The sequence below is a fragment of the Ipomoea nil genome, unplaced genomic scaffold (genome assembly GCF_001879475.1).
Source record: "Ipomoea nil cultivar Tokyo-kokei standard unplaced genomic scaffold, Asagao_1.1 scaffold1993, whole genome shotgun sequence".
NCBI classification, from domain to species: domain Eukaryota; kingdom Viridiplantae; phylum Streptophyta; class Magnoliopsida; order Solanales; family Convolvulaceae; genus Ipomoea; species Ipomoea nil.
This window is the reverse complement of record NW_017618421.1, coordinates 3,083,702-3,105,106: the sequence shown is the minus strand read 5'-3', so window position 1 is coordinate 3,105,106 and position 21,405 is coordinate 3,083,702. Positions and strand designations below refer to the sequence as shown.

Genomic DNA, 21,405 nt, shown 5'->3' with positions numbered 1-21,405 from the left:
AGGTTAAATAGTGAGTGGGTTGGTTCAGGATCGGGTAAGCAATATGGGTTACCCGGAATTTGAATGAAGGAGGCGTGGGTAGAAAACTGTATATGACCCTGGTATTTTTTATTACTATTCACAAAAGAGTTAAAACACTGTAGAAATTATTCTGATAAGGCAAATAGCAAATCAAGGAGAATCATTCCGCATTTAATGTGGAGAGAGAAGATACTCGAGTATGGGGGTATGGACATTTAATGCATGTCCTCTCAACTGACGCGGCATGCATTATCATGGGGTAGTGGACCTATTTTCTCGGTCACACGATCCTCCTCCACTTTCTCATCGTACGGTTGGATTGTAGACCTTTCCAATATGTAAGTTATGGAAAGAATCCATAATTGATTTAATCGAATAAGAATTTATGAGTTCCCACAAACCAAATAATGTTTCGTGGAGAGTGTTGATTAAACTTCTCGTGTTCAAGATCCAGATGAAGTTTCAGTGAGAATTATAGTACTGATTCCAGCAATACGAAAACGTTTATTTAATAGATAGAAACACGAAACATCCATATTACAAGACAACCCACTTAACATTTATAGATAACATGAAAGATCACATAATGATCTTTACTAAGACTGCTCCATCAGACTTCTAGACATCAGCTGAAACTTACTTCTTTCCCTTTCCTTTCGAGCTGAAGCTGGTTTCCCCCTTTTTCTTGAATTCCTTGAAGATCTGTCGGGTAAACCAGTCCGTAAGATTTGAGAGGGTGGAGTCAGTCGAAGAGTTGGGTTCTGGTTCTTCTTCAGTTTCATCATCTGGCTCAGTTTCTCCATCATAGGTATTGAGAAACATGAGATAGTCTCTGTCAAAATACGGGTTATTCCAATCTTCCTCTGATGGAAACACTTTTGACTTTCCTTTCTTCTTGATGACTGGAGAAGGTCCCGCATTTGGATTTACAACTAGAGATGAGTTATTTAATTTGAATCATCAACCAGGAACCCTTCGTTGTGTGGGAACGGTTCACCATCAGATGAAACCTCTAATGGTGCTCCTATATTGTTACCTGGGTAAAGATCACCCTGTTCTTCACGTATCTTACGTGCAGTTTCTTTTTGTCACTTGGCAGCATCTCTGGTGAAAGGCTTTCTTGGAGGCATGGTGATTGACCGTTTTAGAATGAGATGGGATGATTTTCATTTGAGATAACTTCTCCTTTTATAGCAAAATATGAAGATCACAGGTGTTACAGGAGATTGAATGACCGTTCTATATCTTTTCAATTACTCAAAGATTTCCGTGTCATATTAATTGCCTTTGTTGACTCAAATTGACATTTTCAATGTCACTTTATTAGCCTTATAGCAGAGTGATGTTATCACATCTGTGCTTGTTTTTATGGTTATTTTGAATCATCCAGTAACTAAGTTCTTTAATTTTGCTTATTTAATACATGTTTTCCTTGCTATTATCATTTAATTATGGTTTGCACTTTTTTTGAATATTTTACGGTGTTTGTTAGTGTTTTTGAACCATTTTAGGTCAAAGATATGACCAAGGGGAGTTCAAGGATGAGTTTGGAGAAATTTTGGATGAGTTCGGGGCCCAGTGGACTCGACGCGTCGAGCCAAGGGCTCGACACGTCGAAATTTTCCAGTAGCTAATTAATTCGCGCACAGGAAGTCTCGACGTGTCGAGAAAATTCTCGACGCGTCGAATATGCGTCTGTTTCTGGGATAAAAACAGACGCCTAAAGTGGCGCGGATAAAAAAACAGACGCCTAAAGTGGCGCAGCTGGGCAAAATTCAATACAAGCGCGAGATCTCTTTTCCTAATATCAATTGCGCGGATTTCAAGGCTCATATCTCCATATTAAAAGTTAGCAATTCAAGGAATCTTCCAAATTCTAAATATCATTAAGGACGACAATTTCCTTATTTAAATATAGGAATTAGAATTTGAGTCCAATTTGGTACAAGATTCCTATTTCATCTCAACTTTGTACCCACTATAAAATCCCTCCTTCCTCAACCCTAATAGGGGGGGACCGCGAGAATTCAGAGATTCTTGGAGACAAGAAGGAGAAAAATCAAGAGCCACAAGTTGTCTTGGAAAGCAAGAAGAAGACTAGGGAGATTTGGGAAAATCGTCTGGTTAATTCTTGTACTCTTTTGATGATTTGTAATTCTTTATTTATATTTGCTATGTATAATTTAGTCATGCTTGGCTAAATTCTTTAGAGATTCTTGGGTAAAATTGTTTATGAACCTATGTGCCTGAGCTCTCAGTTTCTTTAAAATATTATTATTTGGGTTTAATACTTGTGTTGCAATCGTGATAATATTGTTTGATGCTTGTAATTAATGGCCATAGTTACTAGCTTCATAGCCATGTTTGTGTCACCAATGGGAGTTGGGGCATAAATTAGGGCACACACAATTGCACCTAATGGTTGGTCCTTGGGAAAGGGGAACTTATTAGGAGAAGTTTATTCTAGATTGTTGCCAATCGGGAGATGGTAGTAATTACGATTAATTGAATGCTGATCTTTAATCTTATTGGGTGTTTAAGCCATGGGAGTGGAAATTCACTAGGAATAGAGATTACGGGAGTAATTCGATTCCACTTTGCATTCCCACACAAATCTTAATTCCAAACTAAATATTGCAAACGATAATTAGTACTAGGTGATTAAATACTTGAATCCCATGAATCTCAACTTCTCTCTAATTGTTTTCAAAATCCTGAACCTCTGTTTTATTTTATTTATTTTATGCCAATCAATCATCCAAGTAATTGTTAGGATTAGCTCTAATGAATAAGTTAGTAACTAGTGCTTGATACAACCACTTCCCTGTGGATCGATAACTCGTACTCCGAGAATTATTTGTTTGCAAATATACTACGCATCAAACTGGCGCCGTTGCCGGGGAGGTGGTGCTTCTAGTATTAAGATTAGTGAAATCTTTATTCTAGGAGACTAGTCCATTTTTTATTTTTTTTATTTTATTTTATTTTGCTAACCCATAACAAGTTCATTGTTTTGAGTGTGATTTAGTTTATGGATAGATATGCATTCCAAGGAACCATGCCACCGTTTTACCCTCCTTCTCAAGGTTATGAGATGAGTTGGAATATGAATCGAGAATATGGAGGAATGGAACAACAATTCCCTTTCTCAAATTTTGCCAACTCTAGTCAAGGATATTATCAAGAAAATTCATATCAAACATCACAACCCCAATGGTGCTCATTTTGTGGTGGGAATCACTTTGTGGAAAATTGTTACATGCTCAACCCCACCAACCATATCCCTCAACAATCTACTCAAGGATTTTGTGCCAACAAGAGTCAAGCTACTTATCAAATATGCACACCACCTACTCCACAACCCTCACGGTGCATGATATGTGGTGGATCTCATGAGGCGGAAAATTGCTTTATCATGGATCCTAATTACAAGTATCAAGGGCGAGCTCAAGAGTTGCCGTACCAAGAGTTTCAACAAGATTGTCAATCACTTGACCAAATAATTGAGATGAAGTCCAAAGAGACCAAGTTAATGCAATTGTGCTCAAAATATCTGGAGTTACAAGATCACATGAATGCTCAACTTGATCGCATGGATGCTCGACTCGATCACATGATGGCTCGACAGCAAGATTTGACAATTCAAGAGCCACTTCAAGATTCATTTAATGGAGAGGTTCTAGAAGAGTTGCTCTTGCCAAATGAAGGTCATGAAGTTGAGAGAAATAAAAAGGATGATGAGGATCTTAGAAAGGAAGATGAAGAAATACTTGATAAATGCATTGAAATGGAGAACACTTCCCTTGGAGAGAACTTCAGAGAAATTTTGAATTTGGGAGGCATTGGAGTTCTTAAGGATAATGGCACACATTTGCCTATCTATATATCCAATGACTCCCAATACTTGCTGGTTCATGTGAATGATCCGAGACTCTCATTACTTGTTGAACAAAAGAGTGTTGAAAAAGAAGGAAAAGAGAATGGAGGCATAATTCTTGATTCGGGCAAATGTGGTTCCTTACATGATGACGTGAAGGGTTCGAGCTTAAGAGAGTTTATAAATGGACACCACTTGAAGAAATACTTGGAAGAGAAAGTTGATGGAAAGAAGGGGATTTTTCTTCTCCAATCACCTGATGGCTAGAGAGGTAACGTCGAGCTAACGACGTTAAATTTAGCGCTTCATGGGAGGCACCCCATGTTATCTTTTATTACTTTCCTTATTTATTTATTGCTTTCTAATTTCGACTTATTTAGTTTTATTATTTTCTAGTTCGTGATTATTTTATTGCTTCTTAGTTTTCTCTTTTCTCTTATTCTCCTTTTCTTTTATTTTGCATCAGGGACGATGCAAAGTTTTAAGTGTGAGGGGGAGGAATCATTAATTTGGGGATATTTCTAAATTTTTAAAATTTTTGCTTTTGCTTGGATGACTCATATGCTATTTTTGGTGAATAAGTTACTTGTCTTAGCATGCAGTTACAATTATTCTCTCTTGTTGGTTTGTGGTTTGTTTTAGTGGTGCTTGTTGCATCTCAATTTGTGATGGATGATTTGAGGTGTAACACATATTTGATCTATTCCCTTGCCAATAGCTTTGTTAACCACTTAATAATTGGATTAGTTCTTGATCTTGTGTTTTGCATTGCTAGTGAAGGCTTATGTGAGATTCCGGTCATGGGTGTTTTGTTAGAACTTGCCTCATTACTCCCTAAGTGATGTCTAAGTTTTGCATGTTTTGAAGTGATTTAGGCCATTTTTGTTTAGACATAGCCTTTAAACCTGTCCCTATATATATATATATATACATATATATATATATATATATATATATATATATATATATATATATATATATATATATATATATATATTTTTTTTTTTTTTATTTTATTTTATTTTTTTTTATCCTTCGTTTCTCCATTGTGCCTTTTGTTTGTTCAAATAAGTGCTAAGCACTTATCCCCTCTTTGTGATTGTTTTTCTTTGATTTACCCCATTATTATAACCCTTAGCCCTTGGCCAAATATTTCCCATCCACCCTTGAGAGAATGAAACTTTTATCTTCATCTTTTCCGTAAGAAGAGTTTTATGGAGTTGTGCTACAAAAAAAGAAACAGCTAGTGTTACAAATGTTCAAGTGTGGAGGTCATGAAAGTTTGGATTAAAATTATCTTGCTATATCCAAAAGAAGTCCAAAGACAAAGAAAAAAATGAAAAAAAAAAAAAAAAAAAGATTGAAAGTTTTTGAGTTTGGATCCCCACTTTACCAAAGAGTCGCTAAGTTCTTAAAAGAAATTTGCTCCTTGGAATTATGATTATCTCATCTCTTCCAAATTTTGAAAAGTTTAGATAAATTGTGACATTCTCTCTTTTTGATTAATCTTTCCATACCACTTCTTTGTTAGCTATCACCCGTAGCCCCATTACAAGCTTAATAAAGTCCTATTTGATCTTAGCATGAATTCTTAGATTTGATCTAGGGGAGTATGAAGGGCAAGCCTATGGGATCTCATTCATGAGCCGTGTCTTGCATAATCTCAACTGAGTACTTGTACACACTTGATCCTCACATACTTTAAATTCTTGGTACTTGGTTATTGGCTTGGAAATGGGTCTCTTATGTGCCAAACTAATTTGATTCTTGAAGCTTGTAGTTTTGTAGCAAGTGGGTTGGTGGTTTGAAAGGTTGTGCAAGAGAGAGCATGAGTAATTTGTATGTTTTGACTTATGATTTTATTCCTTAGTTTTGCTTGAGGACAAGCAAAAGCTTAAGTGTGAGGGGGTGATGTTATCACATCTGTGCTTGTTTTTATGGTTATTTTGAATCATCCAGTAACTAAGTTCTTTAATTTTGCTTATTTAATACATGTTTTCCTTGCTATTATCATTTAATTATGGTTCGCAATTGTTTTGAATATTTTACGGTGTTTGTTAGTGTTTTTGAACCATTTTAGGTCAAAGATATGACCAATGGGAGTTCAAGGATGAGTTTGGAGCAATTTTGGATGAGTTCGGGGCCCAGTGGACTCGACGCGTCGAGCCAAGGGCTCGACACGTCGAAATTTTCCAGTAGCTAATTAATTCGTGCACAGGAAGTCTCGACGCGTCGAATATGCGTCTGTTTCTGGGATAAAAACAGACGCCTAAAGTGGCGCGGATAAAAAAACAGACGCCTAAAGTGGCGCAGCTGGGCAAAATTCAATACAAGCGCGAGATCTCTTTTCCTAATATCAATTGCGCGGATTTCAAGGCTCATATCTCCATATTAAAAGTTAGCAATTCAAGGAATCTTCCAAATTCTAAATATCATTAAAGACGACAATTTCTTTATTTAAATATAGGAATTAGAATTTGAGTCCAATTTGGTACAAGATTCCTATTTCATCTCAACTTTGTACCCACTATAAAATCCCTCCTTCCTCAACCCTAATGAAGGGGGACCGCGAGAATTAAGAGATTCTTGGAGACAAGAAGGAGAGAAATCAAGAGCCACAAGTTGTCTTGGAAAGCAAGAAGAAGACTAGGGAGATTTGGGAAAATCGTCTGGTTAATTCTTGTACTCTTTTGATGATTTGTAATTCTTTATTTATATTTGCTATGTATAATTTAGTCATGCTTGGCTAAATTCTTTAGAGATTCTTGGGTAAAAGTGTTTATGAACCTATGTGCCTGAGCTCTCAGTTTCTTTAAAATATTATTATTTGGGTTTAATACTTGTGTTGCAATCGTGATAATATTGTTTGATGCTTGTAATTAATGGCCATAGTTACTAGCTTCATAGCCATGTTTGTGTCACCAATGGGAGTTGGGGCATAAATTAGGACACACACGATTGCACCTAATGGTTGGTCCTTGGGAAAGGGGAACTTATTAGGGGAAGTTTATTCTAGATTGTTGCCAATCGGGAGATGATAGTAATTAGGAATAATTGAATGCTGATCTTTAATCTTATTGGGTGTTTAAGCCATGGGAGTGGAAATTCACTAGGAATAGAGATTACGGGAGTAATTCGATTCCACTTTGCATTCCCACACAAATCTTAATTCCAAACTAAATATTGCAAACGATAATTGGCACTAGGTGATTAAATACTTGAATCCCATGAATCTCAACTTCTCTCTAATTTTTTTCAAAATCCTGAACCTCTGTTTTATTTTATTTATTTTATGCCAATCAATCATCTAAGTAATTGGTAGGATTAGCTCTAATGAATAAGTTAGTAACTAGTGCTTGATACAACCACTTCCCTGTGGATCGATAACTCGTACTCTGAGAATTATTTGTTTGCAAATATACTACGCATCACAGAGGTTCTTTCGTCCAAGGGCAATTTCCCTAGGAACTAGTCAAATCTTTCATGAAAGTTTCTCCTTGAGATATCCTTTTAACAGTCTCGTGAATTTCCAGATAATAAAAAGACTGTTTTGAATCAGATAAAGACTCATTCGTTGTGAGACATCCATAGATGAGCATTACGAGACAAATAAAGTTTCATAATGATAGAGAGATTATCGCACTTAATCAACACATATATATATATTACCATATTCGAATAGAATGAACACTTATTACACTGATACTGAATATAGAGAACATGTGTTCATTGAAACTTCTCGACAGGGAGATAATCATTTCTTTTCTTTCTCTTTGAAACTTGGTCCATCCACCGAAGATTCTTCCCGCTCAGATGTCACTCCTTCTACCCGTTAGGATTGAGGACAAAGTCCTTATGAATTTACAACCTTGCCCCTTAGTGGATGGAGAGAGACTATTGATCTCTTTGAGGATAAATTCGACCTTCCACATGATTTAAATTTGTCAGCTCAGATTTAAATACTCCATTTGTGGGTACATGGCACCAAAAATTGTGCTTCAAATAACCACCAACCTGGAGTAAATTAGAAAAAAAATCTCAAAAAAAATCTGTTAGAGCAATGAATATATTCCAGGTAAATATTATCACATCGATTTCAAATTTCAATAAAGCTGATAATTTTTCTGATTGTCAGATATATGCCTAACAGACTGAAAAGGTCTTCCAATTTCCAAAACAAATTAATGAGCATAACTTTTCTACAGACTAGAACCTCACTTCCTTTTTGACTTCTGAGGATTCAATTTTATGAGAAAGGTTTGGGCGAAAAGCAGGTTCATAAAAAAAATTCCCAAAATAAATTTCATTTATTTATATGCTCATAACAACCCAGCGAAGTTTCCCTTTAATATGCTCTTCTAAATAATAACCTAACCAAAATTAATTCCCTCTTAATTGCATATTCTTAAACACATAACTTAAATTAATTAAGCTCATTAAAGCATACTTAGAAAATAAGATAGCAATTAAATTACACAAATTAATTAAGCTAAAAACGTGACAAATATGTAAGCATGTGTAACACAAATTTCATTAAATTACGAAAACATGTACGCAAATTTCGTAATATACAATTAACACATTTAAGCACATAAACACATTTTACGAAAACATGTGCGCAACCTATTACATAACACACGTACACAAATATAACACAATTTGCACAAAATATAAATTCCTTAAAATAAATTGCCAAAACACGTAGGTCACATAAGCAATAAATTTTCACACACTGTGCGAACATATTTCAAAAATAAGAATTTATAAATTCTTAGCTCATTTCGATCATTCCCATTTCATGCCTAAGAGTTGCAAAACGAGATTCACACAACGGTTTTGTGAGAATGTCGGCAATTTGATTCTCAGTGGGAACATGCTCAATTTTTAAATCCTTCTTTTCAAAGTGGTCTCTGTGACACCCCGTAAATCCAAACACTAATCAAGGATTAATTGAAGAATCAATCCAAGTCTCCTTGCTAATCTATTTCTAAAAATCCTGAAATTTAATAGTCGAAGGACTAGATTTTAACTAGTCACTTAAGTCAAAGGGTTGTACCTTGTGCTTCTTGAATTGTGTCCTTGTTCCCTTGTCTTTCCTACATTAGTAAGGGTAGGAATGTCTTTCTACCTAAGGATTGTGATTCAAGCTAACCTAGCAAGACCATTTCATTTCATTCACCCTTTAACCTAAAGACACAAAAGCTCTAGCCTCTCTCTAAAATGGTTTAACTTCATCTCCAAGCTAGAATTTGAGCATCCAAGCCTTGCAAGTTTTTCTCCCAAGATTCCTACTTTCTTCATCTTGAGCATAGGGAAGGGTAAGATCCTTAGCTTTTTGGTGTTTTTAACCTCCTTTTAGGTGTCTTTTTCTAAAGTTAGGATCTTTGTTGTGTTTTGTTATGTGTAAGAAGTTGGTGTGGAAGAGGAGCTATAGGAAAGGCTTTTAAAGGTGAAAAGAGGAAGTTGTTAGGCTACAAAGGTAACCCATGCTTTACAAAACCTATTTTCTTACTTATATGATGATTCTTGGTTTCTGTGACACCCCAAAAATCCACATTCAATCCATGGATTAATTGAGTAATTAATCCTATTTCATTTGAGGAATTAATTCCTAAAATCCTGATTTTTAATACTCATGGAATAGTATTTGACTAGTCAATCTTTAAGTTGTTTTGTACCTTGAGCTTTGAGGGGAGTTCCCTTGTTCCTTACACTTTCTAAAGCTTAGTAAGGGTATTCTTGACTTTTCACCAAGAGTTAGTATTGTAACCTAACCTAGAAGACTTCGAGGACCCAGTGGGAAAAGGATATCTTATCGGGGAAAGACGGAAGAACCCGGGATTAAGCTAGTGTCTATGGTAAAGATGAAGAGGTATATGGATAAAGGCAATAATTTATACTTGTGGTCGGTCGAGAACTTGAAGGCAAAAGGGGAAGTAGCCCATACTATACCCGTAGTCCGTGAATTCCTTGATGTATTTCCCGAGGAAATACCGGGTATGCCTCCTACTAGAGAAGTGGAGTTCTCAGTGGATCTTATGCCAGCCACTGCACCCATCTCTAAAGCCCCGTATCATTTGGCTACGCCAGAAATGCAAGAGCTGAAGACCCAATTGGAAAAACTCCTTGACAAGGGTTACATCCGGCCAAGTACATCGCCATGGGGAGCTCCGGTTTTGTTTGTAAAGAAGAAAGACGGAAGCATGAGATTGTGTATCGACTACCGGGAACTGAATCAAGTCACCATCAAGAACAAATACCTTCTCCCAAGAATCGATGACTTGTTTGACCAACTCCGCGGCGCAAGGGTGTGTTCCAAAGTTGACTTGAGGTCGGGGTACCATCAGATTAAGGTAGCAGACAAGGACATTCCTAAGACCGCGTTTCGGACTCGGTACGGTCACTACGAGTTTACAGTTATGCCGTTTGGGTTGACTAACGCCCCTGCAGTTTTTATGGACTTGATGAACAGAGTGTTCAAACCCCACCTCGATGATTTTGTGATCGTATTCATCGATGATATCTTGGTTTATTCGAAAGATAAGGAAGAACATGTTGGGCACCTTCGGAAGGTACTTCAAATCTTGCGGGAGAAGCAACTGTAGGCCAAGTTCTCTAAGTGCGAGTTTTGGAAAGACAGTGTGATGTTTCTAGGCCACGTGATTGATAGTAGGGGGATTTCTGTGGATCCAGATAAGATACGGGCAGTGAAGGATTGGACTGTACCTACATCCGTGACAGAAGTAAGGAGTTTTCTTGGTTTGGCGGGTTATTATAGAAGGTTTGTGTTGGATTTCGCCAAGGTGGCTCAACCGTTGACTAAGTTATTAAGAAAGGAAGTACCTTTCGTGTGGAACCAAGCTTGTGAATTAGCATTCCGAGAGTTGAAAGAGAGGCTCATGTCTGCACCAATTTTAATTTTGCCATCAGGGACGGAAGGGTTTGAGGTATACAGTGACGCGTCTAAGAAAGCACTAGGTTGTGTTTTGATGCAAAATGGAAGAGTAATTGCTTACGCCTCGCGACAGCTTAAGGTTCACGAAGAGAACTACCCTACACATGATTTGGAATTGGCCGCCGTAGTGTTTGCTTTGAAGATTTAGAGACATTACCTATATGGGGTGCGTTGCAGGATCTACACGGATCACAAGAGTTTCAAATATATCTTCACCCAAAAGGATCTCAACATGCGACAACAACGGTGGTTGGAACTCATCAAGGACTATGAATTGGATATTCAGTATCACGAAGGAAAAGCAAATGTAGTGGCGGACGCGGGTATTCTTGTCTTTTCACCAAGAGTTAGTATTGTAACCTAACCTAGAAGACTTCTTCATTTCATTCCCTACAATTCTTAGAAATTAGTTCTACCTTCTCTCTAGAAAAGAAGTGTAGCTTACTCTCCAAGCCAAGTTGAGACCCTTGTCAAGATTCCAAGATTTGCTTCCAAGATTCAACCTTTCACCTATTTGGGCATCTAGGAGGGTAAGATCTAAGTTCATCTTGTGTTTTTGGTTCCATCTTAGTTGTCTTTTTCTTAAAGGTAGGATCTTTATGATCTTTTGGTTTAATCTTGAAGTGGGTTTGGAAAGTAAGCCTTGTGGAGAGCTTGTTGTGGTGTAAAGTGAAGTCTTTTGGTCTTCAAGAGGTAACCCATGCTCTACAAAACCTATTTTGCTTACCTATATGTGATTCCTTGGATTCTACTTGTGTTTTGTTATGAAATGTGAGGGTTTATGCATTTGTCTTGTGATATTGCATATCTAGAGCCTGTGTTTAGGGTTCTTTTGTGCCATTGCTTGGCATTTTCCATGATTCAAGTCATTTTGTTGTATTTGGTGAGATTTGGCATGTTTTGGACTTGAATTTGTGTTTGGAGAAGGAAATCCCCGAAGGGATTTGTTGTGGAACAGGGATGTTCCCGCGGGCGGGGCACCACCAGCCGGCCTACCCGCGGGTACATAGGCCTGTGGGGATGTGTTCCCGCAGGCGGGACAACGGGTGGGGCACTACCCGTGGGTCCACCCGCGGGGAACACGGTGGTGTTCATTCGGGATTTATTCCCCGTGATTTGTTTGGCTCGGTATTTGGTCTTTTGGCTTCCCGTTGTTCTTTTGTGGAACAATTTGAGCGTCTTCTTGATGTTTCGTATGTCTAGAACTATATGGTAGGTATCCATGTAGGACTTTGGTGTCTTGAATCGTGCTAAGTGTTCAATATTGTGTTTCATTGGACCAAGAGGTGTCTTGTGTGTTCCTCGGAACTATCTTCAATTTCCCCGTTGATAAGCATGCTAGTTTGTTGTCTTAATGCTAGCGTGTGTGTTGTTTGTACCTTCCGTTTGGTTGATGATAACTTGTGTTATCCATCGTTGTTGTCGTTGGGCTGTGACCCGTTCCTTGATTGAGTATGTTTCATACCTTCGTTGTGATCCGTTGTTTGACTCTTGTTGAGTTGTGGTGCGTGTGTGGCTCTACCTGGATTGCACGATTAGTGGTATGGGACACTAGTCACCAAGGTATTGCAGCGGTCCTCGTGGTGGCCGTGACGTGATTGTGGAGTTGTGGCCAAAGTGATGGGTCCACGTTTTTGGGGGATAACATGTGTTATCCGGGCATGTGTTACCGTGATTGGTGGTTTTCGTTGGTGGTCGTTGGTGGGGGACGACGGTCCCGGGGGAATAAGGTTGGACTAAGAAGTACAGGGGTCCTGGAGGTAATGGTTGGAAAGAAGGTACAAGGTTGGGGGTAGCCATAAGGTTGGAATAGGGCATATGGAAGGCATACCAACTCGTGATGGGTGATGTTGCGAGGGCTTGTAAAGCCGGCGTTGTGTGATCTTCTCTCGTGACGTGTGTAGTCACGGAGGCTTGTGTTGTTTTGGCATGTGTTGTCGTTGGGTGAGTCTTTATCCTTGCGTGTGGTTAACCTTTGTGGTTTTGGATGTATTCCCGTGTTATCCTTGAGAGTGATGAGTCTTGTGTTGACAGTTGATCTTGGTTTTGACTTATATATATGTATTCCGTTTCGAAAATGGTTTTTATGACTTATATCTATCTATATGTGATACTTAACGGTATTGGTGGGTTACCAGCATTATTCGCTGACCGGGCGTCGTCCCAATGTTTATCTTTGTATCTTTCAGGTGATGTTTAGACGAGCGCGATGTCTAGAGCCTGGTAGCTTAGCACCTTTATCCTTGCTTTTGTGGCCTGTGCGCCAATGTAGTTAGACTGATGTTTTGGGATAGATGTATACACTTGCAGATTGTTTGCCGTAGCGTTTACCGTGTTTAGTAGACGTGGCGTGACACCCCGTTGGATTTCTTTTATCCAGTTTCGTTTTATCTTCCGCTGTGCTAGTTTTGTTGTTTAATCTGCATGTGTTAAGGCTTTTATATAGGTTTTGTTTGGGGGGTGTTAAACTTTTATTCGGGCCTTGTTTGGGGGGGGGGGGGGGGTGTTACAATAGTAGGCACAGCAGACGGAATAGCAGCAGAGACTAAATCATCAGGCTTATCAGGAGAGATTTCAATAGGGGAATCAGAAGTATTTGACCTGTTACGGAGAATCTCAAGCCGGTGTCTGGTTTCATCCTCGGCAGCCTGTAGGTATAGGGGTTGTGCAGCTGCTCGATGACGAGAGATCTCTTCTGACTTAAGAGCCCTTTGTGCAAAGTAGGGAAGGAACGCCCCAACACGATTTCCATCTGAGGGCTCTGGAATAGATGCTGGACTAACCTCATCACTCGCTTCGGAGGCCAGCAACAAGAGCTCACTAGTGTAATCATTAGCGTAAAACTCTGGATAATCGGATAGCACGGTGACCATGATTTCATCGCGTAGAAGGGGATCAAGCTTCAACTTCTTCTTCATAGCTAACTGGAGCAGTGTTTTTACATGGTTGGTGGCTGTGTCTGGTGAATGGATCTTTCTCCCAAGCTTGATGATGATGTTACGTACAGCATCCGCCATTGGTATGAACTTTGAGATAGCGGAGGATGAAACCCTAGGTAGAAGAGCAGAGAGAACCTAATCGGTGAGCAGAGATATTTTGAACTTCTTCTTCCTTACATGCTTGACCCGGTAACCAAATATAGACCCAAGGGCGAAGTACCCTAATAAATGCAACTTGTCAGATTACATGCAGAGCCGATGTGATTGATACAACTGTATACCTCCTTTTTAGGCAAGAAACGAATGCGAGGAGGATTTGAATTTTGAAAAAAGGCTAATTACTTTATGGCAATTTAGGTTAAGATATTCTCTTAACAAAACAGAAGAGAGTTTTAAAAGGAAATCAAAGCTAGAAATTGACCCGTAAACATAATACCATATACTCTCCTTCTGTATAGCTTACTGCCTTATTAATCAATCTTGCAGATTCCCAGAGCAGACCTGAGAATCTCAAACCGATTTGCATCTAGGGGCTTAGTCAGAATGTCAGCCAATTACTTATCTGTTTGAATGTATTCCAACTCAATCTCCTTAGACTCTACCAAGTCTCTGATGTAGTGATGCCTTATATCAATATGCTTCGTTCTGGAATGTTGAACTGGATTCTTCGAGATATTGATTGCACTAACATTATCACAGTAGAGTGTCATAATTCCTTGAGTAAGACCATAGTCTAAAAGCATCTGTTTCATCCACACTAATTGAGTACAGCATCCACCAGCGGCTATGTATTCTGCCTCCGCAGTACTTAAGGAAATTGAATTCTATTTTTTACTCAACCATGATACCAAGTTCTTACCAACAAAGAAGCATCCTCCAGAAGTTCTTTTTCGGTCATCAATATTTCCTGCCCAGTCAGCATCACAGTATGCAATCAGACTCAGTTCACTGTCTTTGGAGTACTAAAGCCCGTATTGAATTGTTCCTTTTATATATTTCAAAATCCGTTTAGCAGCTATCAGGTGTGATTCTTTTGGATCAGATTGATACCTTGCACATATTCCAACACTGAACATTATGTCTGGCCGACTAGCAGTTAGATACAGCAGACTCCCTATCAGACTTCGGTAGACTGTGTTATCCACTGATGCACCAGTATCATCTTTTGATACTTTCGTGGAGGTAGAAATAGGTGTCCTTGATGGTTTACATGAATCCAGATCAAATTTCTTGACCAAATTCTTAGCATATTTTTCTTGTGAGATAAAGTACCCTTCTGAGCTTTGTTTGACTTGTAGCCCTAGGAAATATGTCAGTTGGCCAACCATAGACATTTCAAATTCTTCCTTCATCACCTTTACAAGATCATCAGTATACTTCTGTAAAGTAGAGCCAAAGACAATGTCATCCACATAGATCTGAGCAATGGTAACATGACTCCCAGTGGTTTTTACGAATAGAGTTTTGTCAACATTTCCTCGCCTATACCGATGATGTAACTGATTCTGTGTCAGATGTTCGTACCATGCCCTTGGGGCTTGCTTGAGACCATAGAGGGCTTTTCTGAGATTGTAGACATGAGATGGATGATCTGGATCTTCAAATCCTTTCGGTTGAGCCACATAAATATCCACATGCAGATACCCATTCAAAAACGCTGTCTTAACATCCATATAAAACAATGTGAATCCCATAATACATGCCACCGCCAACAAAATTCTGATTGACTCTAGCCATGCCACAGGAGCAAACGTCTCATCATAGTCAATTCCCTCTATCTGAGTATATCCTTGAGCAACTAATCGAGCTTTGTTCCTTGCAATATTTCTAGCTTCATCAGTTTTATTTTTGAAGATCCACTTTGTTCCGATGACGTTGACACGATCAGGTCTTGGAACCAAATCCCAGACATGATTCCGGTCAAACTTGTGCAGTTCCTCCTGTATTGCCTTGATCCACAGATCATCTTGTAACGCTTCTTTTACATTCTTTGGTTCTATTTTTGAGGTATAGCAGGCTGATCCGGATATTTCAATCAGATTGTTTCTCATTCGGCTTCTGGTATTTATCCCATCCGTTGGATCGCCAATAATGTTGTCGGAAAGGTGATTTTTCTGAGTTCTGGTGGGCTTGTTCTTCCCCACATTATTGACAATAGACGTCTCTTGTCCTGAACCGTGTTGATCTTCATCATCTGAATCTTGAGTTTTAGATTTGGTGTCCTCTGCTGTGTCTAACTCACTCAGAGGAGATTCTGTCTCTGGTTCAGTCACTGATGCTTCTGCAGATTCGTCAGGGTAGTCATCTATAACAACATTTACTGATTCCATTATAGATTGAGTTCTCTTGTTATAGACTCGATAGGCTCGACTGTTTGGAGAGTACCCCAGGAAGATGCCCTCATCACTCTTAGGTTCAAACTTCCCCCTTTGTTCCATATCGATCAGCACGTAACACTTTGTCCCAGACACATGAAAATACTTCAAGTTCGACTTCTTCTCCTTCCAGATCTCATATGGCGTTTTGGACTTACCTGGTCTCAGATAAACTCTATTCACTGTATGACATGCAGTGTGAACTGCCTCAGCCCAGAAACGTTGTGGTAGATGGGATGCATGTAACATAACTCTAGCCATTTCCTGCAAGGTTCGATTCTTTCTTTCCACCACACCATTCTGTTGAGCTGTTCTGGGGGCTGAGAATTCATGGGCTATACCATTCTCAGAGCATAAATCTGAATATAAAGAGTTTTCAAACTCTTTACCATGATCACTTCTTAGTCTCTTAATTTTTATTATAGGCTCATTCTTTTCTCTTTGAACCCTTATGCACAAGGTTCTAAAGGCATTGAAGGCTTCAGATTTTTCTCTTAGGAAATATACCTAGCTGAACCGAGAGAAGTCATCTACACACACAAATATGTATTTCTTTCCACCAATGCTTTCAGTCTGTGTTGGTCCCATAAGGTCTATATAAACCAGTTCTAGACATCTCTCTATAGTAATAACTTTTACTACTTTGTGAGGAGTTCTTATTTGTTTCCCTAGGGCACATGCACCAGAAACCCCTTCTTGTTCTATTTTGATCTTAGGCATCCCTCTCACAGCATCCAATTTGATCATTTTGTCCATGTCTCTGTAGTTTATGTGACCCAATCGTCTATGCCAGAGTTTTGATTCATCTGATTTTGATAGGTGACACGTATTTTCATTAGTCAGCACATAGCAGTTGTCAGAAGAACGTGTTCCTTCCATTACCAGTTGATCTGCTTTATTCCTGACTCTGCAACAGTTACGATTGAAGCACACATTCCAGGTTTGATCGCACAACTGACTGATGCTAATAAGATTCGCCTTCAGACCACTGACTAATACAACTTCTTCTAGATGAGGTAAGCCTGGAACATTTAGAGTACCTTTGCCAACTATTTTCCCTTTTTGTCCGTCTCCATATGTAACTGATCCACTGCTCGGTTGAACAGCCATAAGACACTTGACATTGCCTGTCATATGTCTGGAACACCCACTGTCGAAATATCATCTTGCTTCAGTTGTAGATGCAGCCAGAACTATAGTGGGATAACATATTACTTCTGACTTCCTGACCCAGACTTGTCTTGTGAAAGGTGTAATAGTTTTGTTCTGATATTTTTCCTTCCTTTGGTCTCTGTAAAAGAAGTAACACTCAGGTCGAGTGTGACCTTTTGATATGCAGTAGTGACAAATGGGTATATATTGTCTGATTTTAGCAAATTTAGCTTTGAACTTTGAGTACTGAGATTGAGACGCCACTCTGCCAAAGTCAGTTTCTGCATGTGTCTTCCCTTTTTCCTTTATATGGACATACTTGGATGACTGTCCTGTTTCATACCTGCGAGCTGATGTGTCAGTTGATGTAGCTTCTTTGACGAACACAGGAATATTTTTCGAAGATTCTCCTCGGTTATAACCTAGACCCTTTTTGTCATTTGGATTTCGTACAGAGTCCAGAATTTTGTCTAGAGTTGATGTAGTGTCCATCATCTTTATGTTCTTCTTCAGATCCTCCAACTCTTTTATCAGTTTTCCTTCTCGAGATCTTATCTGAGTTATAAGATCTTCTTTTGTAACAAGTTCTGTGTTCAGTTTCTTCAGAATATCATCTCGTTGTTTTAGCTCATCATTCAGATTTTTATTAACTTTCACCAGTTGCTCCCAGCTTGCAACAAGTTTAGCAAATTCCATCTCTAGTTGGGTTTGCCTCTCTTCAAAGTCATCTGTCGAAATATAAGACTCTTCATCAGATTCATTTCCCACGTTTTCATCTGACTAACCATTAGATGCTTCTTCCTCATCATCACTTAGAGTAGCCACAGACATCACCTTCTTCCTTTTGAGATACGTTGCACATTCAGCCTGTATGTGTCCAAATCCTTCACACGCTCGACACTGTACTAACCGGTTGAGGGACCTGCCTGTGTCAGTCGAACTGCTTCGGGGTTGTCTTGGTCGACCAGTTTGAGCCTGATTGTTCTGTGTGAAAGAGGGTGTGCCTGTTTTCTGATATGAGGAATTACTGCCTTTATATTGAGTCTTGTTAGATTGTCCTTGACTCCTTCTATTAAATCCTTTCAAGATCTTCTTAAAGTTCTTGGTCAGAAGAGCCAAGGCTTCATCATCTATATCATCAGTGTCTGACTCCAGATCAGTATCAGCAACAAAAGCCACTGATTTGCCTTTTCTGTTGGCAGCAAGGTCATCATTAGCCAGCACTTCAAGTTCATATGTGTGTAAGCTTCCCATAAGCTCACCAACACTCTTCTTTTCCCAGCATGTGTGTTCCTGAATTGCGGTTACTTTCATTCGGAATCGCTTTGGCAAAGATCGAAGGATCTTTTGACTACTCTTTCATCAGTGAATGGTTCGCCGAGTATTGAGGCTCTGTTCATTAGATTCTGAACACGACTGTGAAAGACTGAGATTGTTTCCTCTTCGTTCATTCTAAGTGCTTCAAACTCAGACAGAACCATTTGAAGCTTTGATTGCTTCACATCACTTGTACCCTCATACCTAGTTTCAAGAATTTCCCATACTCGTTTTGCTTCCTTTACTCCAGTGAATAAGGTAAACACCGATTCATGAAACGATCCTACAATAGAGTTCAGTGCTTTGTTGTTCAGGTCAGAGGCCGCCATCTCATTTTCTGTCCACGTCTCCATAGGTTTTGCCGTAGTGGTTCCATCAGGGTTCTAAATAGTTGGATGGCTCCACCCAGAAAGAACAGTACGATAAACCCTGGTACCTTGTGCCTAGAGATAGATCTCCATACGAGCCTTCCTTAATGAATAGTTGTGACCATCCAATTCTGGTGGTTTCATACTTGCATCCATCCTGAATAAAAACAACCAGCCAAAATCACACAAGCAGGCAGACTGCCAACCGACAACCAGAGATATTTCCAAAACAAAGAGAGCAATGCAAAAACAACTTCCCGTACGGATCAAGTCACTATGTAGACCATTAAAAGCTCTGATACCACATGAAATTTTGCAATCTCTCAGATTAATGATATTAATTAAAAGACTGACGGATTAGTCTGACGGATTCAGCGAGGATATTAGTTAGATAGCTGAAACACTAATTAACTTGCGGAAAGATAAAACTGAGGAAGACAGTGAAAGGAACAATACACAAGATGTTTACCCAGTTCGATACAGTGTGTGTCTACAACTGGGGGACGATCACATCGGCGTCCAATCCACAAACAGTTCATCAAATGTACAAAGGTAGAGAATAGTAATCTCACCCAAGTGCCGCACACAAGGTAAGTACCCAGTTTACACTGACTTAGTGGATTGTTGAAGGTGGAGAGCCGTGCATACAGAAGTCCAATGAAATCCCTTCACTTGGAGAGCTAACTCTGATGCAGTCCACTTCAATGACGCAGTCCGACGTTGTTCCCACAACTGTGTGATCTTAGTGTCCTTTTCGTTTAAGCAACGATATTTATTCTCAAGTACTTCATCATAATAAACAAGAAAAATTGTCTTGAGAAGAGTCATGAAAATCAGAGATGTAATCTCTAAGTATATGTCTGAGTGTTTCTTTCATCTCAAAAGCGTAACCCTAATTCTCGATCGAATAAGAGTACTTATAGTTCCAATATAAGAACACTCTCCATACATATCTCTGATTGTAGATGGTAGGACGATATAAGAAGAATGTAATCTTAAAGATCCGGTCCATACCTTTCCAAAGCAGATACACTGATCTTCTCCCAAAACAGACTTTTTAAACCGAGTTCTGCAATGACGAAACATCTTCGTAAAATAGATCTTCAGTGTCAGTCCTTTTGTTGTTGAATCTGATCAATCAGTCTTCTGTAGAACAAACAGACCCAAGCTAACCCTATCTTAGTTTGCCATAATAATATTGCCAATTATATGTTGGGGTTTTTGAGCAATTAAAACACTAACAGATCTAATCACTATATAATTATTGTTCAACATTTGTCAACTGTATAATTATTACTTTGCTTTTACTTTTATCCAAAATCAAGTGAATTTACTTTTTATTGAATGAGATTACTATAATCTACAATATCCGTTATGATAAATTGGCTCGGTAACATTTAGAAATCAAAATCAATTATTCTTACTCAATTGAAGCGAGAAGAAGGAATTCTGATCTAAAATCAATTATACTAACTCAATTGAAGCGAGAATTATCGCGTGAATTTGTTTTTTTATTGAGTAAAATTGCTCTCATTAGAATATACGTTACCAGAAATAGGTTCGATATCATTTAGAAATTCAGATAAATTATTCTTGGGAAATTTAATTTTTAAGAGTGGGTGTTTCGAATTTTGAGTTTAATTTTTTTCAGTTTCAATTTTTTCATCTTAAGATGTGTTGTTTGCCTTCTTAAGGTGCGTCAATTGTAGAAACTTAAGGTACGTCTGTCTAAAGTTTTAGGTGTGTGGTTTTACTACATAAGGTGTGTGTGAATGATTTTAGTGCATTTTTGTTGAAACGTAAGGCGAGTAATTTTAAAATATTACGTGCATGGTTTGTGTTCTTATGGTGCTTTGTTTGTGTGCTCAAGGTGCGTGGTTTGTGCATTTATTTTGTTGGCATGTCGATCTTGTTTCGATCTCAATTACGTAATTTTAATTTAATTTGCAGTATATACCGATTGAAGTGATTAGGGATCACAATATTGAATTGCCTGCAAATGTGATCATGTGTGATAAGAAAGGTAAAAAAGGGAACACATATATAAAGACATGGAATGATGGGCAAACATGGTTGTATGGAGGATGGCGAAGGTTATGTAAATGGAACCTTGTTCAACAAAATGACATGTGCATCTGTGAGTTTATGCCTTCTTCATTGGGGCAAGAATTCGTCTTGCAGGTCACCATTATTCGAAGAAAGGACTTGGAAGCCCTACCAATTTAATGTTAAATCTTAATGTTTTGAAGACATTTATAACACAAAAGAGGTAGTTTTTAAAAGAATAATAATCTTGCTGAGTATCGGTTTCAACATCAAGATGACCAAGACATAATCCTTTCATTCAACTAAACACTTCCCGAATACTGAGGGCCTCCACTTCCTTTGGCGTGTAGATACC

The 21,405-nt window shown here is 38.6% G+C and overlaps 1 long non-coding RNA gene across 1 annotated transcript; it reads left to right on the top strand.

Annotated features, from left to right (window-relative positions):
* The first annotated feature begins 765 nt into the window (after window positions 1-765).
* Window positions 766-21,032, top strand: LOC109147407. The gene is made up of 3 exons (XR_002048649.1): window positions 766-779; window positions 20,739-20,744; window positions 20,955-21,032. It is a non-coding gene; the product is annotated as an uncharacterized LOC109147407 (long non-coding RNA).
* Window positions 21,033-21,405: the final 373 nt, after the last annotated feature.